The sequence below is a fragment of the Anticarsia gemmatalis genome, chromosome 23 (genome assembly GCF_050436995.1).
Source record: "Anticarsia gemmatalis isolate Benzon Research Colony breed Stoneville strain chromosome 23, ilAntGemm2 primary, whole genome shotgun sequence".
Lineage (NCBI taxonomy): Eukaryota > Metazoa > Arthropoda > Insecta > Lepidoptera > Erebidae > Anticarsia > Anticarsia gemmatalis.
The window spans coordinates 7880434-7894669 of record NC_134767.1 but is presented as its reverse complement, the minus strand read 5'-3'; the positions used below and the strand labels follow the sequence as shown (position 1 = coordinate 7894669).

Genomic DNA, 14236 nt, shown 5'->3' with positions numbered 1-14236 from the left:
AACTGACGGCCGACTATGGGATATGTAGGTCCAATGGTCGGCCTCATGAAATTCACTGACTTTATATGCGGCCGACTACTGGTAAAATACTATTTTTGTCTTAGAAGAGTTTAGCTCAACGCAATAGTTATGTTGAGAAGTATTCGCCCTGTTAATTTCAACCACATATATGAGAATTGCAAAAAAACCAGTAGTCAGCCACTCATGGCCGAGTACTGGATCAACCTCATATTTTGCACACCCAATAGTCGGCCACGTTAATTTATAATACAAAAGACAAATAAAACGCCTGCAATGCATGATTTTATCGAAGATAAACTATTAAATACTAGCATAAAATATCAATTCGTTCCATATTGCATCAAATTTATTTAAAAACATGCCAAAAACTAAAACACGAATCCTTAACAAAAAAATAGTAATGGCGACGTTTTTGGCCATGTCTTTGATGGCAGTTCATAAGAATGAGTGTAACACGTCAACCTGCCATGCTATCGAATCGTAATTGTGCATATTAGTCAATAAGATTATACAGATTCGATTAATGATTATTTTATTGGTCTTTACTATTTTCTACACTAATTACATGGATATAAAGCCTGTAAAGGCTGACTACTGGTTGGGGGCTGACTACTGGGTGCTTTACCCTACACTCATTGTAGATTTAAGCCGCCTTACCGAAATAAAATACACTTGAAAATTAAAAATTTCGACTAAATTCGACCTTATCCCGTTGTATTAAGAACTATACAGGTTTCAAAGTTAGGTTTGTTTTTATATTACAAAAGAGGTAAACACCATCCGTCTATAAATTCGTTAAAGATGGCCTATCGATAAGGTAACGGTTTTCGGTTTGCTTGTTAAGATTACGAAATAAGATAAAAATACAATAAGCGTTAACACGCGAATAAAATTGCACTTACATCCTTATCCTAAAAGTACACTCGCCAGTCGAACAATCTGAAATAAAAAAAATACAATTTAGTTTTCAATTAAGGGCACCATAAAGTTACATTATAAATATAATGAGTTCACAAACTCACTAAATAAGTTTCTTTTAATAAGCAATCATTACGAATAATTACTTCTTTATAAACCAAAATGGGTGTGTACGAATGTCGACATGACCCATTGTAGTAGTACTGCTACTTGTCAATAGATGTCGTTGTAATCAATTTTGACAGCGGTCTATTTGTGAAATGTCGCACGCATTGTAGTGGAATGTGTTGTGAAATTTAGTAGCGATTTAATTACCGGTCTTATTACTATTTATGAATGTAAACAATCGCAGATACCATGATATCGACGTGGGCTGGCTGGTAAAGACATTTCATTGTTTAAACTGATGGGATTTGCATACGAGTTTAGCATTTCGCAACGTACGCCAGGTGCGTGTAGATTGATAGTTGCAACATAAAACTCAAACAGGTTTATATTGGCCTCGATGTTGTGAAAAATAACAAGTTAAGAATTTAAAAGATTGGGTTAAGAGAAAAATTTCACAAAAAGATATGCCCCGGGTGAGGATCGAACTCACGACCTTAAGATTATGAGACTTACGCGCTGCCTACTGCGCTACCGAGGCCGGTGATAAGAAGGGCAAAATTGATGATAGCTTTGTGGTTTATGAAATTATACTTTTACGAGATAAAAAAATATACGGTGAAGTGTATATTAAATCGAAGAAAAAAAGATATTTCATAAAAAAAAACACAACAATCAAAGATTAATACCAGTTGAACGAAATATAAAGTAAACGCAATTATTTATAACCGTAACTCATACAAAGTCATAATCATAATTTATTAATCTCGATTAACATTTAGCTGTCAAAACAGCTAATAATTTCGCGCCATTTCACACGTCAAATCCTGTCAATAATTTAAAATACGAACGCTCAATGTTTAGCGTCACTTTCACTGTCAGCCATCTTCGTTTTCGTTCACAAACGCTTTTGTTTTATGTACTTGCAATGTTTATTAGTTAGAAAGTAACTTGTTGATTGCTTTGCTATTAAATTATAAGTATTTTGATATAAACGTTTATTTACGTAATTATTATTCAGTATTGCGCTGTCGATTACATTCATTATGGCATTAATAAGCTTATAAAGTGCGTTGTTACGGCATTTTTATAAGCAAATATGTACTTACTTTGAAAGAAAGTTACATAAAGTTTTGTTATTTTACGTTTTTAAAACTAATAGGTAATTTTAAAAGGTGTAAAATAAATTACGTATTTATATCTTAACAAACAGCTTTTTAGTCATACACACGGCAAATAAATATGACAACATAAAAGTTATTGTTTTACGAGCTGTTTTTGATGTAAACAAATCGAAATTTTGTCCACTAATATCACAGACAATCGCACACCGCTTCCAATGCGTCGGGAGGTCGTGGGTTCGATTCCCACACGGAATAATTATTTGTGCGATCCCCAAATAATTGTTTCAGATGTGGCTGCCATTTTTGTTTTGCATCTTTGTTTGTGTCCACGGAAATTTTTAAAATCAGGCTGTCGAAATTTGTTTCAACGTTATTTATATTGCATTATTATGGTATGTGTTAAATGTAAACTTTTAGAGATATACACTCACCTTTATTTACAAAATTTATTATGTTTATGTAATTCAATTTTGAAGGATAAAAAATTATGTTCAATATCGCGTGACTCGTGCGCTGCTGTCGCGCCGGCGCGTGTTTGTGAGTAATTCACGTGATGGGACCGGCGCGGCGGCGGCGAGCGAGACGGGTCTTGTGTGAGAGAGATAATTACAAGTATGTACGACAATAATTTGTGTACCTACCTACATAATATTTATAATGATTCAGTTTATTTATTTATTAGTATTTTTTTCAATTAATATGTGGGTATTTTTGTTGGTGATGGGTATACAAGTAAGTTTGTAAACAATGGTATTTTTTTCTGTTTCTGCTGCTCCCGTAAATGGCGTCATTTAGGGTGGTCACTGAAAACCAGCGCTGTGTTGTGGTTTGTCACAACCAGCATAATGCTGAGTGACCTCCCTGTTGGCACACAGGACGCTGTTTATTTAATATTAATATTATTGTGTTTTGATATGGTTTCTGTGTGTTCAATAAATACTATTTTCTTTCTTTCTTTCTTTTCTTTCTTTCTTTCCGTCCGGTGTTTGTATGTCTATAAAAGTCCCCGCGACACCGAGCAATACTTAGTATGGGACTTTTCTTTAAAAAAAGACACATTGCTATATTAGTTAAACTTTACAGTTCCATTTATAAGCGAAGATGCTTTCGTATTTTCATAAAAAAATATAGTTATTACTAGATTACGCAGTTTACGCACGGTGGATCCAAGTTTGGAGTAAAACATCTCACGCATATTGCGAGATGAGCATCTTGCAATGATTGCCACACCCTCGAACCCACCAGCCCCAAGTCCCTGACACGCGTTACTCACTCTTTCATGTAAGCAATATTTAATTATAATTGCTATCCATTGATACAAGACCAATATAGTAAATGAAAAGAGCCTGCCTTGACCTATCGATAAAAGTTCTTATTTTTATTAGGAATTTTCCGATTTTCCATATATTATATCTTACTGCCTCCGTGGCGCAGTGGTTAAGGTTATCACGCCACTACCATTGCGTCGGGAGGTCGCGGGTTCGATTCCCACATAGAACAATCATTTGTGCAATCCACAAATAAATTGTTCCAGGTCTGGTAGTACTTTGTGTCCGTTGCTTGTATGTTTGTAAAGTCCCCGCGACACAAGAGCAAGTCTTAGTGCGGGCGGTAGTATTGTTTATGTAATATTGATGACCTCTACTTAAATTTTATCGATTGACGATACCAAAAATAGTAGATACATATTCGGCAAATGAACATTAAAATAAACGGAAGTACAATAAAACAAATACGCATGTTTTTTTATTATAACATATTTAACCCAATGTCAGACTGTGTATATTTAAAACGGCAATATTGATGGATAACCTACAAAAGTGTAAATTATAAACTTATTTAATTTGCAAGTTATAATCACAACTGCATACAGGAAACACATTTGTAAACGACGATTTATTCCTACAATATTTCAGCCAAATAACCTCCGAATGCGTTAAATTACAAATCCAAATTTGCTAAAATCGAGTTTCCATATCAGTTTCGCGCCATTTTCGAACGACGCCATATTGAAACTAAGTATTCAGTGTGAGCTAGAATCGTACGCGTTCTAAATGCAGTTACCATTCTCGATGGTTAAAAAAAGTTAAAAGATCGTTCGAAAAAGGAATTATTGTGGAACTTGTTCGTTAGTCGATTTCTAGACGGAGATTAGTCAGATAAAATCAACTTTAATACTGGTTGAAGTATTTTATTATTTACTTGATTCTACTAAAATATTGCCCTACCTTTTCAGACCTTTCTAGCCAGCCATTTTATTGCGATTTTATGATTAGAAAACATATTACGAGTACACATACAAATAATTTTAATAGTTTTAACTGATTCAGTACCTATACATTATTCTCAAAAAGTATTCCTCTAACATCATTTTCCATTGAAAATCTTACATCGACATTTAGCAGTCATATTCGTAAATTAATATTATTACGTATACTTAGTTGAATAACGTCGATCATTATGTCAAAAGCGCATTCCTAAATAATCCTAAATCAGTTATATTCACCTTGGCTTATACGATGTTTAATCATAAACTTGTGGAGAGGAATGTTAGGCACACCTAGAAAGACCTACAAACGAATGAGGAGAGTCTGTTTGATTGATTGAATGATTTTAACAACTTTTTCTTAAGGTTACGGAGGTCATGAAGAAAATTCATGTCTTTTGTCAAATTCTTAAGTCGTATTTTAACCTCAGACATCAGTTTCCTATAAAAAAAGTTTACGAGATACGGTAAACAAACTGTAGTCTTTAGAATTTTATTACGGACTGTAGTCATTCAGTGTCCATTTACAGACAGATCAGTATGCAATAGCTTAGCAAGGTGTTATTATCCGCATGTAACAGAAAAAATGTGAATTACTTCTAATATTCTGCTATTTTCACTCAATAAACGGTCGTTAAGCCACGTCCAAGGCTTGCGCTTGAACAACTCTGAAAGCAGGTTGACTACAACGACCACTAATCATATAAGAAAAATATGTAGGATTATAGGAGATATTTTGGCGCTTATCTCTGGCTATAACCACAAATTTAAACTGCCTTATCCCTAGCTTAATACATAAGAACTCCAAACAAGTTTCAATATTCCATCATCACATAACAACTTGGCATCGTGACCGTTTATTCCAAGTTTTTGTCCGCACGCCTCAATTATATATCATCTGACGCCCACTACCACAGTAATGATGTTCTCTACATAATATATTACGTCAATATTATTTAGTTTTTGTTTAAATTCCGACATATATGAAGCTATCAATCAAAGGCTTAGTACAAGATGTAGTAATACTGTTTATTAGCACAAGTTGTTTTGAAAATATAGATTTGATTCAATTCTGCGTAAGTTTGGGTAAAGTTTTGCCAAAATGCAAAGCGTAAATGTAAAGGATAATAATATTTGGTTATTATTACCAACGCAAAAAAATTGGGTAACAGGCAGTTGGTTCCTCTTTCAGTTCTACTTACAAACTTATTTTTAAATGGATTTGGTTGCAAAACAATTAGCAATTTGGCATATCGATGGTTTATTCAACACATTTAATGTAAACATAGCTTAACTTGGATAATAGGTTTTCGTCGTCATAATTACAAATTAATTGGCGACTACCAAGCTGTATTCCCGATTCCAGATCAACCGCGTGTTGTAAATAATAAAAGCGTATTTGAAAAATACCTCCATAGTTTTCCTAGCTTCTGCTATTTAAATTGACAGCTACACTGATTGTAAAAACGTTGAGTAAAAATCAGTTAAAAGATTGTTCCTAACATAATTCTATATTATAGTTCTAGTTTAAACCACCTGTTTTCTTAGCTCAGGTGAACGGCCTCGTTAACAGTCCCATAGTCGTGCCTTGACGATTGCAACACCTACGGGAAGTGATTGGTTTCATTCTCACTTCGATCTCTTAGTTATCATATTATTATACGAGTCTATTTGATGTATATCTATGTACGTAAATAATTGAATATGAATGGAATAGTGGGTACCTACCTTTTTACCATGTTATATAGACAACGTGCTGCGAAAGAGCTTTTCCATTTCTAAGTAGCTTTTATTTTATCTTTATCCAAGTAAGTACCTACCTACTATTACGCAAAGCAAAGGAAATGTTTTAATTTATTTTTGATAGCTAACAAAACAATGGTCGCGTATAAACGCCTTCTTCATTAATATGAAACACGTAATTAAAGCTCTGCCACAAGTCAAGAAATGCGCAGAACGAAAAATTAAGAAAATGAAAAAAGTAAAAACCACCATTGATTGCACTTTCGCAATAATAAAATATCGAAAAGGAAAAAATAAATAAGAATTTAATTTCTTGCTTCTATCAAAATAAAATGTCAGGCAAATAAATTGGCAGTACTTACAAAAAAATCTTTGCCTAATTTTGATCACACTACAGGGAGTCCATAGCCAATTTAAAAAACTACAAGTTCTTTTTTAAATATTTGTGCCATGATGTAACGGATGTAACAGCCATAAAAGAAACCTTTATAAAACCGGTTTACAAAACAAATAAATTAACAAGTATAATCATGGCGGATACCATTTGTTTAGATAACTAATGGAAGATTTCTTGCAGATTGTAATATTTACTATTACGACTTACAAATGGAAAGGGTGCTTACATAAATTACATATCATATTACGTGGGAAATTGCCGTTTAATTTAACGGTGAAGGGAAACTTTGTGAGTTAAGTTAAGCTTGTTTAACTTTCGTTCGATAACATCGCGTATCGAAAACGAAAGATTGATAGAATTTTTCACGGTTTACATTTAAGTGTCAGATAAACTACCTGCTAAATTATAGTGACAGCGAATGTACTAAAACAACTGTCAGAATTTTACCTGATGGGTTATCTGAAAGATATTATGAAGTGGTGACACCGGGCCAATATTAAATAATAAAGATTGTCATTTATTAATAAACAAAATAAATGTATGTTGCTGATCAATTTATTTAATTACAAATGACTTGATCTTACTCTGATTTTACTCGCAATGTTAAAAGTAAGGTAGTTAGGTACATTACAGGTTATTTTCCAAACTGCCTAAAGCAATCATTAAATCATCACGCTTACGATCTGCTCATCTCATCTAAAATAATACGAACAAAAAACTACCAATTTGTATCTAACAAAAACATCACACGATCTAAGTTACAAGACCTCTTTTTATCAAGTATCATAGAGTATAAAACTATAGACTCACGCGTCTCACAAGGTCCCATAGAGTACATTGTCGATGGCACTTTATGTAAATAGTGTTGTAAGTAGGGCGCATAGTCGAGTTTTGTCAATCGATTACCGCAATACTATTTTGTAGACATACTAATGACGTGACTATTTGACTTATTGGTCAAGTGTGAAGTGTGATTGAGAATATTTAAGTAGGGTCTGATAGTTTTATGTAAATGGTAACCTTCATTCCATCTATGTAATGATAGGTTTAAAAACAAGCCTATTAGGAAAAAGCCTTTTTTGGAGTTGTTTGTATAGTTAGTTTGATTGACTAGTCTGCATTTTTTAGTCAAGTTGAGCAATTTTCTGAATTTCTATTTAATTTGTGTAAAAATAAGTTCTCGTTGTTAAAGAACCTATCAGTAACCATATATTCTTTTTTGGTAACGATGTCAATGAATTGTACTTTCTTCATAGGGAGTTTCAACCTTTTTTTTGTGTATTCATTCTTATTCATAATTTTGACGTAAAAAGTAGTAAAATAATACTTTTCAAAGGTAAGGTAAACTGCAACATTCGACGGACATAGATACAAATTGCTAACTAAAGTCTCACGATCTACATAACTTATTACTTGACTAACAAACTTAATTAATAAAGTCAATAAATAATTGATAACCTAGCGTCAAATACATTAAAAGCCGTGTAATAGCAACTATTAGTTAAATTATCATACAAATTGTACGTACTTGAGACTGATTTATTTCAAACTATCTAGGCAAAGGTGTACAAGCATACATCCTTAATTGGCCTACATACTGTTACTAGAATTTATAGTAAAGGCGTATTACAGAGTACGATGAATTTCAAAGATTTTTTCGATCATGATATACGCGCAATTTTTTTCCTACCCTTTGATGACAATGGGCTTGAAGATGTGTCGGTTCTCAAGACGAATCATGTGTGATATTGGTATTTTTTTACTTGATTCTCTACAATAGGTAAATACAAACATCAAAAAATGTACACTTTAAATGTACCGTAAAGATAGTTCCTACGGCACCCGATAGAGGCGCTGCCGCGCTGATCAGATTTTCATCCAATTTTTGTCAAAAGCTGGCTGGTTGTTGACAGTCGTCGACATATTGATAGTGAAACGCGCTACTGCTTACCTAAGTTACCTAAGAATATTTCGGAGTTAAGTTTATGTAAGTGACGCTTATTTCTCCAAGGATTTCGAAAAAAAGGCTGTTTTTACCTTCTTAAGTAAATTTTCAGTTCCCAGGGTAGAGAAACATGAATAAAACGCAACCATTAGCAGGTGCCCTTAAGCGGCCGTCGGTCACGGTCGACGCGCTACGGCCTTTACATGATTTATAATGTCAAAATGGAGCTGCGAGAACGTCGGCCGATTAAAGTGACTGATCGCTCACTTCCTTGGGAGACGGAAGAGGCTTCGAGATTATTACCTATTATTTGTACAGTACTTTATCCCCATGGAAATCTGTAGAGATGCTTCTGTAAGTATGCGTAACTTAAACTCAGTTTCATCACTTCTTGTTAACTGTCAGAAAGAATATATTATCAAGTGGAATTTGAGTCGTTTTCATATATTTGCTGTCACTTTATCTAGCAGACAGCATATCTGACACTTATTCATAACCTCTGAAACTGGTCGTTAACGTCAAACCCATACATTTGTTAAGTAATGCATGCATGCATTTGGACAGTATAATACTGCGCATCTGTCATTGTAATGTTCACTACATTTGAGAAGCTAAACAGTAGGTAAGTCTAAGCTTAAGTTTTAGTTTAATTAAGGCTTGTCTTGCAGCGTCAATTCTGTTTTTTTTGTAGATAAAGGACAGTTTTCTATATGATACGTCTTGTATAAAGTATGCGCGCTTTCTTGTATGTTCTTTTTCAGGCCCACACGCACCAGGTTATTAATATGAGTTATCAAAGTTACTCGACAATAAATTCTTCAAATCTGGGACTCACAACCAACTAGATAATTACGAAACCCCTACAGTATTCTTTTTAAAGATCTGCGTAATGAGATTAAAATGAGTATGTAACAATAAATACTCCATTGTTAGATTGTTACATATTTTAAACAAACACAATTTTGAAGTTCCTACTGTGACATAATGAGCACACGAGGAAGTTGACAGTTTGACTTTAATGACAGTAATGACAGTTGCTTCATACAAAAAGAGGTTGCATCCTTGAAAGACTACTTGGTTACGGATGCTTATCAAATTTGTTTACTATGACACGTACATAAAAATCTTATAAACATATTTCCCGGTTCTCATAACTGGAAAAGGCTTGTCCCTTTTTCATATGGAATTGGTGAATCGTAGGCATAGAACCGCCCAGGACCGGTCCTATTGGCGCTCGATGGGGGAGGCCTTTGTCCAGCAGTGGACGATTCCCGGCTGAGATGATGAGGCATAGAAAACAGAACAGGTGAACTTCCTTCGAGCTAGAAAGAGTGAATTCGCAACCAATCCGTCAGATATTCACTATAAATGACTATGAAGAATTTAACCTTAAATAATCCATTTACGGAATTTAAGGTCGTTTAATATCATTAACAAAAATTTAAGTCACCGGCAAAATGGCGGCTTGGGGTGACAAGGATGGTGACCCCAGAGCCTGGAACTTTAGCTTAAATTGCGTTTTCTGAAAAAGCAACCTTAAATATAACTTTTCATTGGACTAAAAGTTTCTAACGCACTATCAATAAAATTAGTCTAATAAAGTCTTTCTGGCCAGTATTTGGCTACAAACGGCTAGTTTCATTGTTACAAGGATTTAAGTTGGTATGCGCCTATGCGGCCAGTTTCAAGACGGGCTTTAGAACCTACCGCCTACGCACTTGCCGAACTGTTTCAACCGCAAATAAATCGCTTTTAATAGCTAACCACATGCCATTCAAATTCCATTCAACTATGTTCACAAGGTTATGTACTCACCTGCGTAGGGCAGATGCTTCGTGTAAGTTACTCAACTTGTGTAATTAACAATGTACCCACAGCCTTGTAGACGGGTCACGATCTGATGTATGTACCATAGATGATTCTCTTGTTTTTTATAGTGGAAAAGATGTAATTAAGATTATTGTGTGTGATGTTTTTGTGATATGATTCTTATGATCTCAGACTGTTATTTATTAGAATTTTATTTTAGGCCACGTGTTTAGACCATCTTGGCTTCGTATGGTTAGTAAAGTTCTAACGAAGATACCCATCTATTTTCCGAACTCCTTGAGAGCTATGTGAGCCATTTGGCTACTAATAATCCCACTAATATCCTACTAATATTATAAATGCGAAACCTGAATTAACACAGAATACTTTTTACCACGGGAAATCTTTGCAGACGTCGTGAGCAGAAGTTACTTAACCTTTTCACCGCCACGGACGTTAAGAGACGTAAAATTGAAAATCGCTCACGACGCCATCGACGTGATAGCACGTCAAAAATATCACTTTTTTATAGTTCAAAATAAACATACAACAATACGTTTCAAGTGTTTTCTTTCTCCTGTTATTATTACCTAAACATATTTATTACATTATTACACAAAGACATATAATAATTAGACAGTTGTACCTGAAAAAAAAACAAAGTAAATCATCATGCAAAATGTATAAATTTAGCCCGCAAATCCACGCCACAGACGTGAAGACGCGTCAACTAGTGATGTGCAAGGAAAAGGACTACAATCTAAACACTTTATGCAATATTTCGAAAACAAATTGAAATACTTCACTCCTTTCTGAAAAAAAAATTTTTTGTCTGATATGTTTTAAATTAGATTCAATACAAACCTAAATATGTAATAAAACTACCATATCTAGTGATAAACTCATGACTAAATAAGTGCAAATCGATCATTTTGTGGCAACTCTCGCGCATCTCTATTAGCGGAATCCCTTACAGTGCTTCGTACGCCACTGACGGAATCAGACGGCGCGCTCTGACGTCACCCGCGCTGCTGGACACTCGTAGTGTTGTTGCAATACGTTATTAATAATAGGTACATAAATTCTTGTGTATAATAAATTTTTCGTACACCATCTGCGCCACAAAAATGTCTTCAAGTCAAATGACGACAGAAGAGCTGTTGAGAGTGTTAGAAGGTGTAGAAGATGATGTTACATATTCTGAAGCAGAATCTTTAAGGAGTGACGATTTAGAGGTAAGTTATTGTTTGAATACATTAAACAAACAATAAAGGTATTATTAATGTTGTAGGACTAACAAAAAAACACAGTTATCATGCCAATACGTACTATCTATGTTTATTGTACCTTTTAGGTATAGTTACTACTTTTGTCGTTATTCAATATTAGAAATATGTTATCACTACATAGTATATTTGTATGCTTAAATCTTTAAAACTACGCAACAGATATTGATGCGTTTTTTTAATAGATAGAATGATTAAAAAGGAATGTTTTATGTATAATATTACATTCAAGAAATAGTGGAGAAATATTGTTATTAAATACCCGTGCTAAGCAGGAGCGGGTCGCTAGTTAGGTACATGACGAAACGTGTCGGTAATGAATACGCATGACAGCGCTGAGCAAGTTTATGCATTAACATGAACACATAAGGCCTAAATTTACTTAGCGGTGATTTATTTATGATTGTGTTAGTACACAAGTAATATATTTATATTTGACTCGTTTATTCAGATGAATGATTAAACGTAACGATATATTATACTTCACTCCGACTTGCCACACTGGTACATCTCTAATATAAGGCGGCAAAATTTGAAATCGCAGCGCTGACCACGCCAGTGGCGTTTCTTAACGTCAAAAGGTGTCGTCACAACTGGGATTAGTGCTGTGACTTTTTGAATAAAATATTTGAATTAAGTACTTTTTTTATGCAAATTGTTCGTGTATATCATTGTTATTTTTGGGTAATGAGTACTGAGTAGTGTAAAGTTGACACATGGGAGAAATTCAATAAAATTTTGTGGTACTTTTATGCAATTTTTACTCATAATATAAGAACACGTAAAATTAATCGAAGTTTTATCGATATACACTTTTCCCGTGACTATTATTTTGTAGGTATAAACGAAGGAATTTATTGCTTGGCGTGGGGAACACCGATTTTCAATATTACTCTGGCGGTGAAAAGGTTAACAGAACGATAGTTAACCAGACATTTTCCTCAATTATGATTATTTGGCAGTGCAATATTGGCTGTATTTCTTACAAACTCTTGGAAAAAACGGTTATAAATATACTAAAACCTATTTTTTCTAGTAAAACAGGTACAATAACATTACAAAAACACTTTCATCGTCTACTAGTCGATACAACAACTTCCTGACTGAACCGACCAGTTATTTAAAAATAGTCGCTTAAATATTCACGACAAAAAAGTGTTAAACAACATTGTAGAGACACACTGACAAGACAAACGTGACAACTTTGATTTGATTATATTACACAACCTTTTTGTAATAACACGGAATAACTAATTAAACAAAAACATCGATATTACAAATGCCAAAGCATCTAAAATGTTTCGATGGATATTTGCTAATAACCCCCGGTTTTTGAGGTACATTTAGCGATAGTTTATGTATTCAATAGCGTTTTAACTCATATAAAAATTACAGCTAAATTAATGAAAGGATTTTATTAATACACAGAGTTTTTTATCTGGATCTCTTTATTTTACGAGCGAGAGAAACGTGTCTTTAACTAGCAAAAAGGCTATCTCAATAGAAGCCCATCCGATATTCTGGTTCCTGTGGCTCCACTATACACGGAACCGACATCATGTGCGAGGGTAGAAGGGTGTACAATCTTATGGCCTAATTAATATCTTTCATATAACAAGCACGAAACAAAGGAAAAGTTAAAAGAACCCTCACACATCGAAGATTTCCTTACGATAATTTCGTTCACAGTTCAAGCAAGTGATATTTCACTAGCAATATTTTTACACAATTTCCTTAAAACTAAGTGACTGTATGTGCCTTGTTGATATCTCTATACGTCCACTACATTTGCATTCTAACAAGCTATAATTTTCCGAACGTACAATTTTCATTGACGTATATAAATCTTGTTGCAGTCGGAAACTTTGCTGTTATAAATCAATCAATATCAATTTTGTATACAAGTAAAATGGCGACTTTATTCATGTATTTTTTATTCTAGTTGTAGCAATAGCAATGATTCATTGGATATTTAATGGTCGACTAGCAGCCGCTCGGGACGTCGCCCGCTTTGAACTTACTTTTCCCCATTTTCATCCCATTTTTTATTCCTGCTCCACTCCTTTTAGTCATAGCGTGGTGTTATATAGCCTATCGCCCTTAATAAATGGGCTATCCAACATAAAAAAAGATTTTCGCATTCAAACCAGTAGTTCCAGAGATTAGCGCGTATAAACTCTTCTGCTTTATATTGTACACTAGTTAATAAGTAATTAGCATAGATTTCAAGGTTTTAAATAAGCTCCTGATAGACTGCATTAGGATCTATAATGTCACGGTTAATTTATTAATGAATGCTGGATTTTATATGTATTTTTGTAATTAAAAACATCACAAAATCTTTATTATAAAATGCATTTTAAATTTTGGATTATGCAATATTGTTTACAAACAAGGATTTATAATTGCTGCCTTTTGGCACCAATATTTAGTAAGGTTAAGATTTTTTTTGAAATACAAACATTTTAACAACTAAGTAAGAACTAGAAGAGTATACGGAATCCTAAAAGAAGTATTTTTTTTAACCCTTTATTGTTCCACTGCAGGGCAAGGGTCTCCTCCCAAACGATTGGGAGGAGTTAGGCCTTGTGTCCACCACGCTGGCCAAGTGCGGGTTGGGTT

The 14236-nt window shown here is 34.0% G+C and overlaps 1 protein-coding gene and 1 non-coding gene across 4 annotated transcripts in view; both read right to left on the bottom strand.

Annotated features, from left to right (window-relative positions):
- Positions 1-14236, bottom strand: part of nahoda (DOMON-like domain-containing protein nahoda) — a 107373-nt gene that overhangs the window by 71007 nt on the left and 22130 nt on the right. For 2 of the 3 annotated variants that reach the window (XM_076130093.1, XM_076130095.1), the window contains exon 2: positions 924-960. The gene's annotated coding sequence lies outside the window, so the exon portion shown is untranslated. Of the gene's footprint in view, positions 1-923; positions 961-2599; positions 2619-14236 lie in introns of those variants that run through there. The other variant, XM_076130094.1, reaches the window with a different exon arrangement.
- Positions 1513-1585, bottom strand: TRNAM-CAU (transfer RNA methionine (anticodon CAU)). Its single transcript has one exon. It is a non-coding gene; the product is annotated as a tRNA-Met (tRNA).